Source organism: Nicotiana tabacum, chromosome 17, assembly GCF_000715075.1.
Source record: "Nicotiana tabacum cultivar K326 chromosome 17, ASM71507v2, whole genome shotgun sequence".
Taxonomy (NCBI): domain Eukaryota; kingdom Viridiplantae; phylum Streptophyta; class Magnoliopsida; order Solanales; family Solanaceae; genus Nicotiana; species Nicotiana tabacum.
The window spans coordinates 78,129,913-78,144,073 of NC_134096.1; positions in this window are offsets into that span (position 1 = coordinate 78,129,913).

The following is a 14,161-nucleotide window of genomic DNA, read 5'->3' on the forward strand; positions in this document are numbered from 1 at the left end:
TAAATATTTCATGATTTACAGAGCTATCCAAACTTACAAGTTGAGTCCTTTATTCCATGTTTCTTTCATGTCCTTTATACACTGATTTACATGCCTTACATACTCGGTATATCATTCGTACTGACGTCCTTTTGTTGTGGACGCTGCATTCATGCTTGCAGGTATAGATGATCAGTTTGACGAGCCCTCATAATAGACGAGGTTAACATTCAACGAAGGATCGGTAAGACTCCACTTCATTCGGAGTGCAGTCGAGTCTGTAAGTGTTCGTGTCAGAGTTTTTCTATAGACTTCTGGGTAGGCCGGGTCTCTGTTCCGACTGTGTTTTGATGTCAAATACTCTTAGAGGCTTTGTAGACATAGGTTCATCATGTACAGTATGTCAGAGGCCTTGACTACCCATATGTAATTATGTTTTAAGAACAATGGTTCATTGATACAACGTTTCCCACGTATAGTTATACATTACGAGTTATGGCCATGTTGGCCCATGATGGTTACAGAAAGAATGGGTTTAGCCAACTCGACCTATGCATGTTCTAGTTTTGGCCGAACGATCATGAGTTACAGAGTGGTTCGCCCGTGCCAGTAAGGCATCGGGTGCCAGCCACGCCCCCTAGGTTTGGGGCGTGACAACCTCGTTGTTGGGTACTACGTTATTGTTTTTGCCATGGTGGCCGGACTCAGCATCCATGTTCAAATAGGCAGATTGGGAGTTCGGCATTTTTAATCTGACTTGAAATTAAAAGCTCAAAGAACAAGTGTAAAATAGAGTGTGTTATGGAAATTTGTATCAAATTGCCACTATTATCCTTAGCCCCGCGGTGGGCTTCAAAGTGTTTACCCTAAAAAATGAATAACAATTAAATTTGTAAGTGATTTTAAGGATACATGAGTTAATTCAATATAAACGATAAATTGCGTTAGATTAAATAGATAAAGGGCGTAATTTGCATTAGATTAAACAGATAAAGGACGTAATAAATTGTCAAATCAATCAAGAGGAGTGATCCCGGACTTAGTAACAGCTTAATGAAATGCCTGCCTTCGATCCCCAGGCTCACGTTACTGATGATTTGATGATCAAAAGTAAGAACTTTGAATAACATAGAAAATAAGAGTATATTGCCTTGATGTACGTGTTACAATGTCCCTAATGAATAATCAGACCCCCTTTATATAGTAGGGGAGTTTTACTCTAAGTACAATTCCATAAAAGGTAAAAATCTTTTGTTTAACTAATCATCGGTTCTCTGCCGATACGTACCGAGATTCACGCCGGGACATCCGACTGGTCACGGATATTACGGTCTTTTGTTAGTCGTGCTCGATTATTTGGTAATGCTCTCCGAGGCCTTTGGGGATTCGAACCTGAGGGTCATGGTCCCGATACTTCCGAGGACAAGCGTTTTGCCCGAACCCCGACTTGAGGGACTCTTTGCTTTGACTCTGGTTCTTTACTGTCACGTCTCTCGCTCCATTTATTTCGTCGGAAACCGAGGCGTCCCATAGGTTAGGTTTCGTCCGTATACACAAATAAAAGAATTTAAGGAAGGGAATGCCACAAATGACAAGATATATAGGATCATGATGGATTTTGATTTAACTTTATAGATCTATTGCATTGCTTTGTATGTGTATAGTTTTCTGGTGTAAGTTTTGCAATGTGCAAGTCAAAAACCTCTATTGCGTGTCCTTTATATATTCAATATTTTGGTCGTATTTTTTTGTGGAGTAGATCAAATCCTAATCCTTCACCAACGATATTCTCAACTCTATGCAGGGGCAAGTTTTTATAGCTTTAGATTTAAATCGACAATATGTATTGCATATGTTTCATGTTCCAAAGATATCGCAGAAGTCATTTTAATCTGTGGCTCTCATGCAGATTTAATACAAGCATGTTAGAACCTTTAAAAAGAAGCATATGTTGTCACGAAGAGGTAAGAAATCCAGTCTTTCGTTTAATTTATATTGGTATATGTTAGTTAACTACTCATAGATTTATATTTTTGTGCGTTTGTTCTCTTTGAATGCGAATATGCAGTACGTCATCACATGACAGAAGAATTTAAACATCTGAATCCTTGAGATTTCTTAAGATATTGCAATTGAACCCGTATGTGAGAACAAGATTTCTTCTTTTATTGAGTTAGTTAAATGAGATCAACATTCATTACTTTAAGAAATTTACACTTTTTATTTTAATTTTTATTGTATAACTCAAATATGATAATTTAATAATATTTATGTAATTTCTTAAAATTATTTATTCATTGATATAGGGTATACTAAAACTAGTACTTATAACAAAATGAATGTATATAATGTCTATTTGCTAAATTCTGGCTAATAAAAGAATATAAGGAAGGAATGCCACAAATGACAAGATATATATAGTGGATCATGGTAACTATTGATGATTGCCCGTGGTAACCTTGTGTCCCTCGCCAGGGCTTGGACCTGAGTTCTTATTTCCAAGAAACATTTGACTGTTAGTTATAAACTTATGGCCGATTCCAAGATTAAGGCCATTCTTAACAGCACCCAAATTTTACCAATCAAAAGCCCCGCCACTGCCAAAGCCAGAACCTTGAACCTTCATGATATCAAGAGGGCGTGCCTCCGAGACCAAAAAGTTAATTGAAACAGACAAAAGAAGCAGCAAAATGAAGCTCGCGCATCTATTTGTGATAGCCATTTAATCTGTTCAAGAGAGAGAGAGAGAGAGAGAGAGAGAGAGAGAGAGGGGCAAACTTTACTCTGGAACTCGGTTGAGCTGCTTATAAGTTATTTGTCAAATACTATTTTTGTGATATTCTTTGGGGATTCAAGCCAATTTATACTAGTTATCGAGGGGACTATGTCTTTTGACCAGCCAAAGGACTGAAGGAGGCTAATCGCATTATTCAAATGAATGTGAGTAATATGATGTCAGATGAATTGATTTATCAAAAGTAGGAACTTTTCCGGTAGTTTCTTGAGGAGTCTCCAAGTAGAACAAACTTTAGATATCGTTTTTTTTTCCAAACAATATGGTCAAGGCATGACAGCCAGCTTTACTGTTTCCTCTACTGCGACTAAGACAAAATTTAAGTTTGACTTCCAAGGTATATTTTGGAAACGAGGTGACGTGATGAACGATTTTAGTTGGAGAACTTCAGGTTTTAGTCAACTTCTTTACATGTGTAACAGCAATTCCACGCCACAACCACCTCGGCTTTGGTAGTTTAATTTCAACATGTTAGGCTATTATCAGTACTAGGGAGAAACTTGTGCCTTTCATAGTTGAATAATATAGAGCAGCCATACAGTTTAGACAAGTAACCGAGCTGCTTTGCTAATTAACCGTTTACTCACAAAACTATTTGATTATTATTTCTTTTCTTTTCTAATCACATGAAGTATTTGACTATTATGTGCAGTTATGCCTGAAATTGTGGTTATTAAATATTTAACTAAGGAAGCAAGTTTTCGTCTGAAATAATATCTCAGATCAAGATATAGCTTCATTCTCTCAGTCAACTTTTCTTAATTTGCTCCAAAAGGGCTTGTTCATAAAACTCGAAGTTTAAGAATCAAAGTCATCAACTTCATAAAGGATTAAAGTATAACAACTTTGTTAAATGTTTAATTAATATTCTTCTTGTTCCATGCCTATTTATTCTTCCTTCTGCCCCACATCAGTTATCGGACAATGCCCAATGCATGTGGCATGCACTTTGAGAAACAGAGTATGTTACATTAACTTTTTCCTTCCATAAATTTCAAGGATCGGGACGGTTGTTAGGAATGTTTGTCGTCCACTTTTTATTTTGCTTTTGAGAGAGAGGGAAACCAATTTAACAAGCATTTCAATTTTGTGAAATTGATACTATATGAATATCAAACACGTGTCTAGTTTGTCACCTTCGAATGATTCCTGAACCAACCGGCCAGGCCACGCAAGACAGCTTGATTCAAGACAACATTAAACTTTTGGAGAAACCTCAAGTGTGAAATAAATCCAGTCAGATCTGATCACCTATTGTTTTCAATCTCACCGTCTCATCACCGACCCAAAAATTCCAAGCCAAAAAGGTCCATCAAATAACCAACTAAAACAAAATCAACTCTTATATAAGCTCCAAGTAGCAAGTATTTGCCACAACCACGCCATTCCAAATACCAGCTTTCTACTCCTAATTTCCTGCAACATTATATTCCAACATATTAATCTGATTAACACAGAGCTTATACCCACTTTCATCTCATTCAATCTCTCTGTTATACTAGCCCGTCAACTCCTACAGAGCTTTTCATCCCTCCTTTAATTTCTGGTTAGCAGGAAAATTGGCTAAAACCATGAAATGCTCTTCTTTTCTGGTGCTGCTGCTTTGCACCACCTTTTGGAGTCTGGTTGAATGTAGAGTTCTCCTATATGCCCCTGCGGCTAAGAATAACAAAGAGGTGGAGAGCGCCGAAATCTATCATGGTGTCGGAACTGCAATAAATAACGCTAATTTGTCTAAATCGTCCACTAGTACAAGAACGAAAAACAGAAACAATAATAATACGAGGAATCAAAGAATGTACACGTTAGCTTCTGGCCCCAGCAGAAAGGGTATCGGCCATTAATTAATGACAAGCTTAATTTTCAAGTTCTTGAAAGTTTTTATTTCACCTTGTCTGACATGCATGCATTGTATGCAATACAGTGGTAGGCTAGCTAGCTAGGACAGTTCACAACTTTACATATACCTCAATTCTTTTGTGCGTTTCCAATGCGTACACATTGTCATCGCCGCATATATTTAATTTAGGACTGATTCAACTTTCTAGTTTTACCTATACTTATCTTTGAAATTCCTAAATTCATCACTTGTCTCCTTGTCATAGGTCGTAATAAATTCGCCAAGAAATTAAGTAGTGGAAATTTTTGATGGGGGAAAGAGTTTAACACCATTTCATCACAAGTTCATGACCCACCCTCCCCCCCCCCCCCCCCACACACACACACAATTATTGCACTTTAACTCTTCTAAAGTTGTGTCTTATATTTGTGTATGGGTAAAATTGTGGGCAATATCTACCCCGATTTCCCGATGAGAGAACGAAGGGAGAACACAAATCCGCGAGATTGTAATCGAGGCCAGAGACCCTTCATATCGAGACCCAGGAAGAATGAATAATATATCTGACATCGGACATGGTAAAGCGGACGCACCTCGGACCGAGTGTAAGTTCTAAACCTCGGGAGACACGGTGAACGATTGTGCATGACGGATAGAGGACCGTAATACTCGCCCTCAACCGGATATCACGGCGTGAATCTCGTTCGATATCGATTATGGGTCAACAATTACCGAGAAAAGAGGATTTTTACCCTTTTTAGACTTATACTAGGACTAAAACTCTTCTACTATATAAAGGGAAGATTTTTATTTAGTATGACATATTGTAACACGCATTTTAAGGCAATAAAAATTTACTTTTATCTTCTAGCTAGTGTAAGAGGCATTTACTCACTTGTTTTGTTCTTCATTGGCAATTGGGCTTGGAACGAGAGTCCAATCAAGGACGAGTTCATTGTTCAATCTAGGATCAATCTTGGTCATAACATTACGATTGGTTTGATCGTTTATTTCGTTTTTAATTCATTTATCTATTATTCATAATTATTAGTATTGAATTAAACCATGTATCCTTTAAACTACGTACAAACTTAGTTGTTACCTAATTTTGGGTAAACAATTTGGTACCGACCGTGAGGCTAAGGATAATAGTGGTGATTTGATACGAATCTCCATAACACATCCTATTTTACACATGTTCTTTGAAATCTTAATTCTAGGTCAGCCTAAAAATGTCAAACTCTCAATCTGCTCACTTGAACGTTGGCGTTGAGTCAGGCCATCACGGTGAAAATAATAATGTGGTTCCTAGTAATGATGTGCTTCCCGCCGATCCCAACGGTGTTCCAGCTGCTGACCCGGTCGATGCTAACTCTCAGGTGGCCATCAACATCAATTTGCCAACTGATCCCAAAAATAGTGTTCGCGGGGGACCCCGACCAACAGCTCGAGAAGCGCCCGAAGGTGAAGGTGATGGGTGAGCCTACGGTTGATTTTTGAAATGATGCAGGCTCAACAAGTGGCAATAGCACAACTGCAGAATCAAAGCCACGCCCCCAACAGGGTCGAGCCTGAACAATCCCGGGAAAGCACTCAAAGAGGCGAACCAATTAACAAGAGACCGGATGAAGCCGAGCCCGAGGTAACTTCAGAGGTAATGAAGATGCTCGAATCGTTGACAAAATAGGTAGAGTCAGGCGAGAAAAAGATTGAGGCCAATGACAAGAATATGGAAACATACAACTCTAGGGTCGATCAGATCCCGGGAGCACCCACGATATTGAAGGGACCAGACTCCAAAAGATTTATCGAGAAGCCCTTTCCTCCGGGTGCGGCACCGAAGCTGATCCCAAAGAGGTTTCGTATGCTCGACATTCCTAAATATAATGGGACCATGGATCCAAATGAGCACGTGACCTCCTATACATCCGTGATCAAAGGGAACAATTTGGAAGATGATGAGATAGAGTCGATGTTGTTGAAAAAGTTTGGGGAAACTTTATCCAAGGGAGCGATGATATGGTATCACAACTTGCCTCCCAATCCCATTGACTCATTTTCTATGATTGCAGATGTTTTCGTAAAGGCCCATGTCGGGGCCATCAAGGTCGAGACCAGAAAGTTAGATCTTTTCAAGGTCAAACAAAGGGATAACAAGATGCTCAGGGAGTTCGTGTCAAGATACCAGATGGAGCGGATGGACCTACCACCAGTTACAGATGATTGGGCCGTTCAAGCATTCACTCAGGGCTCAACCCCCAAAGTTCCGTGGCCTCTCAAAAGTTAAAAAAAAAATTGGTGGAGTACCCAGCGGTTCCTTGGACCGACATCCACAACAGGTACCAGTCGAAGATCAGGGTAGAGGACGACCAACTCAGGGGCCCTTCTGGATCTGTTTACCCCATCAGGACCGATGATAGATCCAATAGAGCCATTGATTAAGAGCCAAGATCGATCCGAGACCGATATCAACCATACAGCACAAATCGAAGGGGGAAATGGATTCGGGCGTCACCCCGTAAGGAACTGGTTTTGACAGGTCACTCGGGAGTAGGGAGGCACCAAGATTATCAGAATATAACTTCAACGTAGACACTGCAAGAATCGTGTTGGCCATAGGACGCATCAAAGAGACCAAGTGGCCCCGACCATTGGAGTCCGACCCAGCCCACAGAGATCCTACCTTGATGTGTAAGTATCACGATACCCACGGTCATAGGAGCGAAGATTGCCGACAACTAAGAGAAGAAGTTACTCGACTGTTCAACAATGGGCACCTCCGAAAATTCCTAAGTGAAAGATCCAAAACCCACTTTAGAAATAGGGACGCCAACAAACATGTCAAACAAGAGGAGCCACAGGACTTTATTAACATGATAATTGGGGGAGTCGAAGTCCCCAAGGGCCAATGATAAAATACACTAAAATATCTCTTACGAAGGAAAAACACACCCGGGATTACCTTCCAGAAGGAGCCATTTCATTCAGCGATGAAGATACCAATGGCATCGTACAACCTCACAATGATGCACTGGTAATAGCTGTACTTATCAATAAATCTTGGGTTAAACGTGTGCTGATTGACCTAGGTAACTCGGCCAACATTATTAGATCAAGGGTCGTGGAACAATTGGGGTTACAGGATCAAATTGTGCTGGCAGTCCGGGTATTAAATGGATTTAACATGGCGTGTGAGACCACGAAAGGAGAGATAAATTTGCCTGTAAACACTTCCAGGACAATCCAGGAAACAAAGTTCTATTTGATCGAAGGGGATATGAGGTACAACGCTTTATTTGGAAGGCCATGGGTCTACAACATGAGGGTGGTACCTTCGACCTTGCACTAGGCGCTGAAATTTCCTACACTGGGGGAGTCAAAACTGTCTACGGAGAACAGCCGACAGTGAAATGTTTGGTGTCGACGAAGTGATCCTGGTACTCGCGGTTTCAACATCAAGGAGCACAGAATCGACCAAAAAGGAAGAGATTAAATAGTAATCACTTATACCGGCCTCAACTGAACCAGAAAAACATGAAGAACAAAAAGCGGATGATGAGGACGATTACAACGTCCCAATATCATTCATAGCTCCCGATGCCACCAATTCAACGATTGAAGAGTTGGAGCAAGTTATATTAACCAAGCATCTACTGGATCGAAAGGTATACTTGGGCACGGGGTTAACCCCTGAGCTCAGGAAAAAACTTATTGATTTTTTTAAAGCTAACGCCAATTGTTTCGTTTTGTCCCATCTTGACATAGCAGGGATCCCACCAGAGGTAACCACTCACAAGATGAGTTTGGACCCGAAGTTCCATCTGGTTAAGCAGGAGAGAAGGCCACAGTCCGAGATTAAACATACATTTATCAAGGATGAGGTACCCAAACTTCTAAAAATAGGATCCATCCGGGAGGTTAAATACCCGGATTGGTTAGCTAACATAGTGGTAGTGCCTAAAAAAGGAAACAAACTAAGGATGTGTGTGGATTATAAAGATATAAACAAGGCATGCCCAAAGGACTCTTTCCCTTTGCCTAACATCAATCAAATGATCGACGTGACGGCCGAGCACGAGATACTCAGTTTTCTCGACACCTACTCTGGGTACAACCAAACTCGGATGGACCTGGATGATCAAGAAAATACTTCTTTCTTAACAAAATTCGGCACCTACTACTATAACGTAATGTCGTTCGTATTAAAGAACGTCGGTGCCACCTACAAACGCCTAGTAAACTGGATGTTCGAAGAAAAAATAGGGAAGTCAATGGAAGTTTGTATTGATGACATGTTGGTCAAGTCCATGCAAGCACAGGAGCATATAAAACATTTGTAGGAAACCTTTGACATATTTAGGAAATACAATATGAAGCTAAACCTGTAGAAGTGTGCATTTGTGGTCGGTTCGGGCAAATTCCTCGAGTTCATGGTATCTAATCGGAGGATAGAGATCAACCCCGACAAAATAAAGGCCATCGAGGACATCACCGTATTAGACAACGTCAAGGCGGTTCAAAGACTAACTGGGCGTATAGCCGCATTGGGCCGGTTCATCTCAAGGTCATCGGACAAGAGCCATCGATTCTTCTCACTATTGAAAAAGAAGAATAATTTTTCCCGGACTCCAGAATGTTAGTAAGCTTTGGAAGAGATCAAACGATACCTGTCGAATCGCCCTTTGCTGCACACTCCGAAGGCAGACAAACAGTTGTACCTCTACTTGGCGGTTTTCGTGGTGGCGGTAAGTGGTGTCTTAGTCCGGGAGGAAGAAGGTACGAAATTTTCTATTTACTATGTTAGTAGAACCCTAGGCGATGCCAAAACAAAGTATCCGTACCTAAAAAAGTTAGCGCTTGCTTTGCTAAGCGCTTCCAGGAAGCTATAACCCTACTATTAATGCCACCCCATATGTTTCGTAACCTCTTACCCGCTGAGGAATATCATACATAAGCACAAGATCTCGGGACGGCTGGCCAAATGGGCTGTGGTATCGAGTACCAAACTACCATAAAATATCAGATTTTAGCAGAATTCGTGGTAGACTTTACGTCGGCCTTAATACCCGAAGTCAATAAGGAATTACTGCTCAACTCGGGGGCTAATTCGGGAATCTGGACCCTACTCACGGACAGTGCCTCAAATGCGAGAGGGTCCTGGCTTGGTATCGTGTTAAAACCATCTGTGGGAAGCATAATTAGGTAGCCTATTAGAACTATAAAATTAACTAACAATGAAGCCGAGTATGAGGCCATGATTCCAGGTCTAGAAATGGCTAAGAGCCTCGGGGCCGAAGTGATTGAAGCCAAATGTGACTCCCTTCTCATCGTAAATCAAGTCAACGGAACATTCGAAGTAAAAGAATAATGGATGCGGAGGTACTTGGACAAATTGCAGGTAACCATGCGCCAATTCAAGGAATGGACTCTTCAGCATGTACCTCGAGATCAAAATAGTGAGTCTCATGCACTGGCCAACTTGGGGTCGTCTGTCGACTCCGACAAATTCAGCTCGGGGCAGTGGTACAACTGATGAACGCGGTGGTAGAATAAGGTCATGCTGAAGTAAACTCGACAAGTTTGACTTGGTATTGGAGAAACAAATAAATAGACTACCTGAATACAGGAAAATTGCCTTCGGATCCCAAGGAATCGAGAGCCCTGCGCACCAAGGCTACCAGATTTAGCTTAGTCGAAGGGGCATTTTTCAGGAGATCCTTCTTCGTCCCACTGGCCATATGCTTAGGACCGGGAGAGACCCAATAGGCCATGAGAGAAGTTCACGAGGGCACTTGTGGGAACCATTCGGGGGCAGAATCTGTAGTTCGGAAGCTAATCAGAGTCGGATACTACTGAAATGAAATGGAGAAAGATGCGAAAGAATTTGTGCAAAAATGCAATGAGTGCCAAAGACACGCCCCAATGATTCATCAACCGGGAGATATGCTCCACCCGGTCTTATCACCGTGGCCAGTTATGAAAAAGGGAATGGACATCGTTAGTCCCTTGCCATGGGCACCCGATAAAGTTCAATTCATATTATTCATGACCGTTTATTTTTTCAAATGGGTCGAGGCTCAGGCGTTCGAGAAGGTCCGAGAGAAAGAAGTCATCGACTTCATCTAGGATCATATAATATGCCGATTTGGGATACCAGCCAAGATCGTTTGCGACAACAAAAAATAATTCGTCGGTAGCAAGGTAAGTAAGTTTTTCAAAGATCAAGAAGGTATTATCAACGCTTTACCACCCTAGTGGGAACGGGCAAGTGATAAGTGAGAATTTTGACTACTTATTAACGCCTTTTAGCTTTTGTTTTAGTCCAAAAGCATTTAATTGTGTTCCCGAAAACTGATAAAATGTGCTAAATTGCAGGAATATTGGAAGATGGACTCCCGAGATGAAATCCAACTCAAAAAGGAGTAATCTAAACTCAAGGTCATAAAAGACACAGAAGCTCAGAAGTGCGAACTGCAGAATATCAACTGCGGCCGAAGATGATGAAGGAAAAGGGCAACAAATCTTTGGGCAAAGTACGGTCCGCACATGAATTGTGCATCCGCAGAAGATGGCTAGGAATAAAAGTTTGGAGAATGTGCATTCCAAGTCTCCCAGAAGTGCGGTCCACACATGAATTGTGCGGCCGCAGAAGAAGTGTTGCGCGACCGCAAATGTAATTATGCGTACCGCAGAAGAGCAAGATGCAACCGCAGTTACCATTCTGCGGACCGCATAAAGAAGGCCTCGCGGCCGCAGATCAAAATTATGCAGCCGCAGACCTCCAGTTCCTACAAGTTGAAGAAATTTGCGGACCGCACATGAAATTGTGCAGCCGCAGAACCTCCCGAAGGGCATTTTTATTCGAAATTTCCAGCCTTGTATAAATAGACGAGTTTCACAATTTTAGGTTAACTTTTGAAATCATCAGCTACAGTAGTCATTTCCTTTTACTTCTTTTAGTAGTTTTTCATATTTTGAGATATTTTAACATAGATTTTATCATTTTAATCTTGCGCATTTCTTCTACTTTTTCTTCAATTTCAAGCATTAGTAGCTAGATTTTCACTAGGGTTGTGACCCAACCCTAGTTTGTAAACTTTATGGGTGTTTAATTTAATGCTTATTTATGGTTGGGTGTTTATTATTTAGCCTTGTTCATGCTTTAATTTGTGGAATTAATGGTTGCAAATATTAGTTCATGCCTATTTGACTTGGTCTCTACTTGAGAAAGAGAGACTTAGTCTAGGAAAACTTGGCTAACAAAAAATTGGGTCAATCATGAGATTGATAATACCAATTAAAGGGTTCAACCTAGAGATAGTAATAACCCGACTTGAGCTTTAATCAACCATTTTGTGCAATACTCATTTGGACTTGAGAAAGCCAAATTAGGCAAAATCACTCTCTGACCGAGAGGTATTGAGTGGGTAATTGAGTGTTGATAGCTATAATACACCCCGATCAATAAAACAAGCATTAAGGTTTATATTCCATTAGGCAAATACCTAGGCGATGGTCATAGCCCTAGGCTTTTTATAAAACTTGAAAAACAATAAAACCAATTTCTTAGTTTTATTTTTCAACTTGCACTCTTAGTTTTAAATTAGACTTAAAAACAACTCCAATTTGTGGAAGTGTAAATTGAGATAGTAAAATTCACATACTATAATATATACTCCTAACTCCCATATATAGCTCCTTGTAGAAATCAACCCCGATTCTTGTTGGGTACTATCATTGCATTCGACCGTTTCATAACCTTGAATTGAGGTGTGAAATTGGACGAGATCAATTTTTGGTGTCGTTGCTGGGGAGCTAAAAACGGTGTTAGCTATATATTTAGGTGTATTTTGGGGAATATCTTCTTTTCCTTCGTGTTACTAACGTGTTGAAAAATTGTAGGTGCAATCATGGCAAACAATGAGCTCGAAAAATTACCTTTGGAGGATGTGGACGTTGAGGATGATCAAATGGATGAGGTCCCTTTTGAACCTCAAGCAAATAGACGAGGCCGATAGCCTCATGACAATGTACCTGCTCCACCCCCACAAGCGACTCCACACCGGGATTGCCGAATGAAGGGTATGCAAGTGCTATAGTCCCTCCCCATATTAGGGCGGGCAACTTTCAAATAACCAATGTGATGCTCACTTTCCTCGAGCAACGAGGGTTCTTCACCGGTGTACCGGGTCAAAATGCATATAAACACTTAAAGGGGTTCGTAGATACGTGTTGGGAGAGTAAACAAATAAATGTCTCCGAGGATGCTTTGAGGCTAAGGCTTTTTCCCTTCTCTCTACGGAGAAAGCTTTAGATTGGTTGGAACGTTTGCCAAATCATTCCATTCATACTTGGGATGAATTAGTGGAGAAATTTATTTCTAAGTACTTCTCTCCCGGACACATGGCTATTCTTCGGAATGAAATTCTAGCATTCAAGCAAGAGCCCAATGAACCACTACACGAGATATGGGAGAGGTATAGAATAATGGTGAAAGAGTTCCCCAACAATGATATGATGGAAAACATGATCCATCAAACTTTCTATCGGGGGATCAATACAACCAACCAATGTATAGTGAATCAATATGTCGGTGGGAACTTCATGACTACGCCTTATACGGAGGCATGTGATATCTTGGATGAGATGGCTGATACTTCATCGGCATGGAAATCTCGGGCTAATGTTCCATAAGGTGGCCCCAATGTGATTCTCCTTCACAAAGAGTTTCATGATCAAGGACAAACAATAGCCGATTTGACTACCACCATGAACCAACTGGCAAAGGCTCAACTTCAACAAGTGCAAAACCCGAGGCAAGTCAATGCAATGGAGGGAGTAGGTATGATGGTGAACAAGCGAAGAACAAGAAGTCTACAAGTGCAACAAAGAGTGGACAATTTTGTGCAAGATGATAGTGGATTTGATCAAGATGAATCTTACAATGACCAAGAAGAGGAGGTCCAATATGTGAACAACTTTCAAGGGCAAATAAAGAACTACCAAGGCCCTAGCCAACAACAATGGAGACCTCAAAACAATCAAAGAAATTGGAATAACAACAACAATCAAGGTAATTGGAGTGGAAGCAATAATCAAGGGAATTGATATTGATGACACGGTGGAAGAGACTCAAGAGGAAGTGAACCCGTCCAGGGATCATGCTATTGGCATAACAGAACTGGTAATGCAAAAGGCTAAGGCACAATTACCTAAGCTACCTCCTCCATATCCTCAAAGGCTCGCCAAGTAAAATGGCGAGAACCAATTCAAAAAGTTCATTGACATGATGAAGAGTCTGTCGATAAATGTGCCATTAGTTGAAGCCTTGGAGAAAATGCCCGGTTATGCAAAGTTTATGAAGGATTTGGTGACAAAGAAGCGGTCGATGAATTTTGAAACTATTAAAGTCACTCATCAAGTGAGTGCAATTGTGCATTCGATGGCTCCTAAATTGGAAGATCCCGGTGCTTTCACAATCCCTTGTACCATTGGAAGTGCCGAGTTTGCCAAAGCTCTTTGTGATCTTGTAGCGAGTATTAATTTGA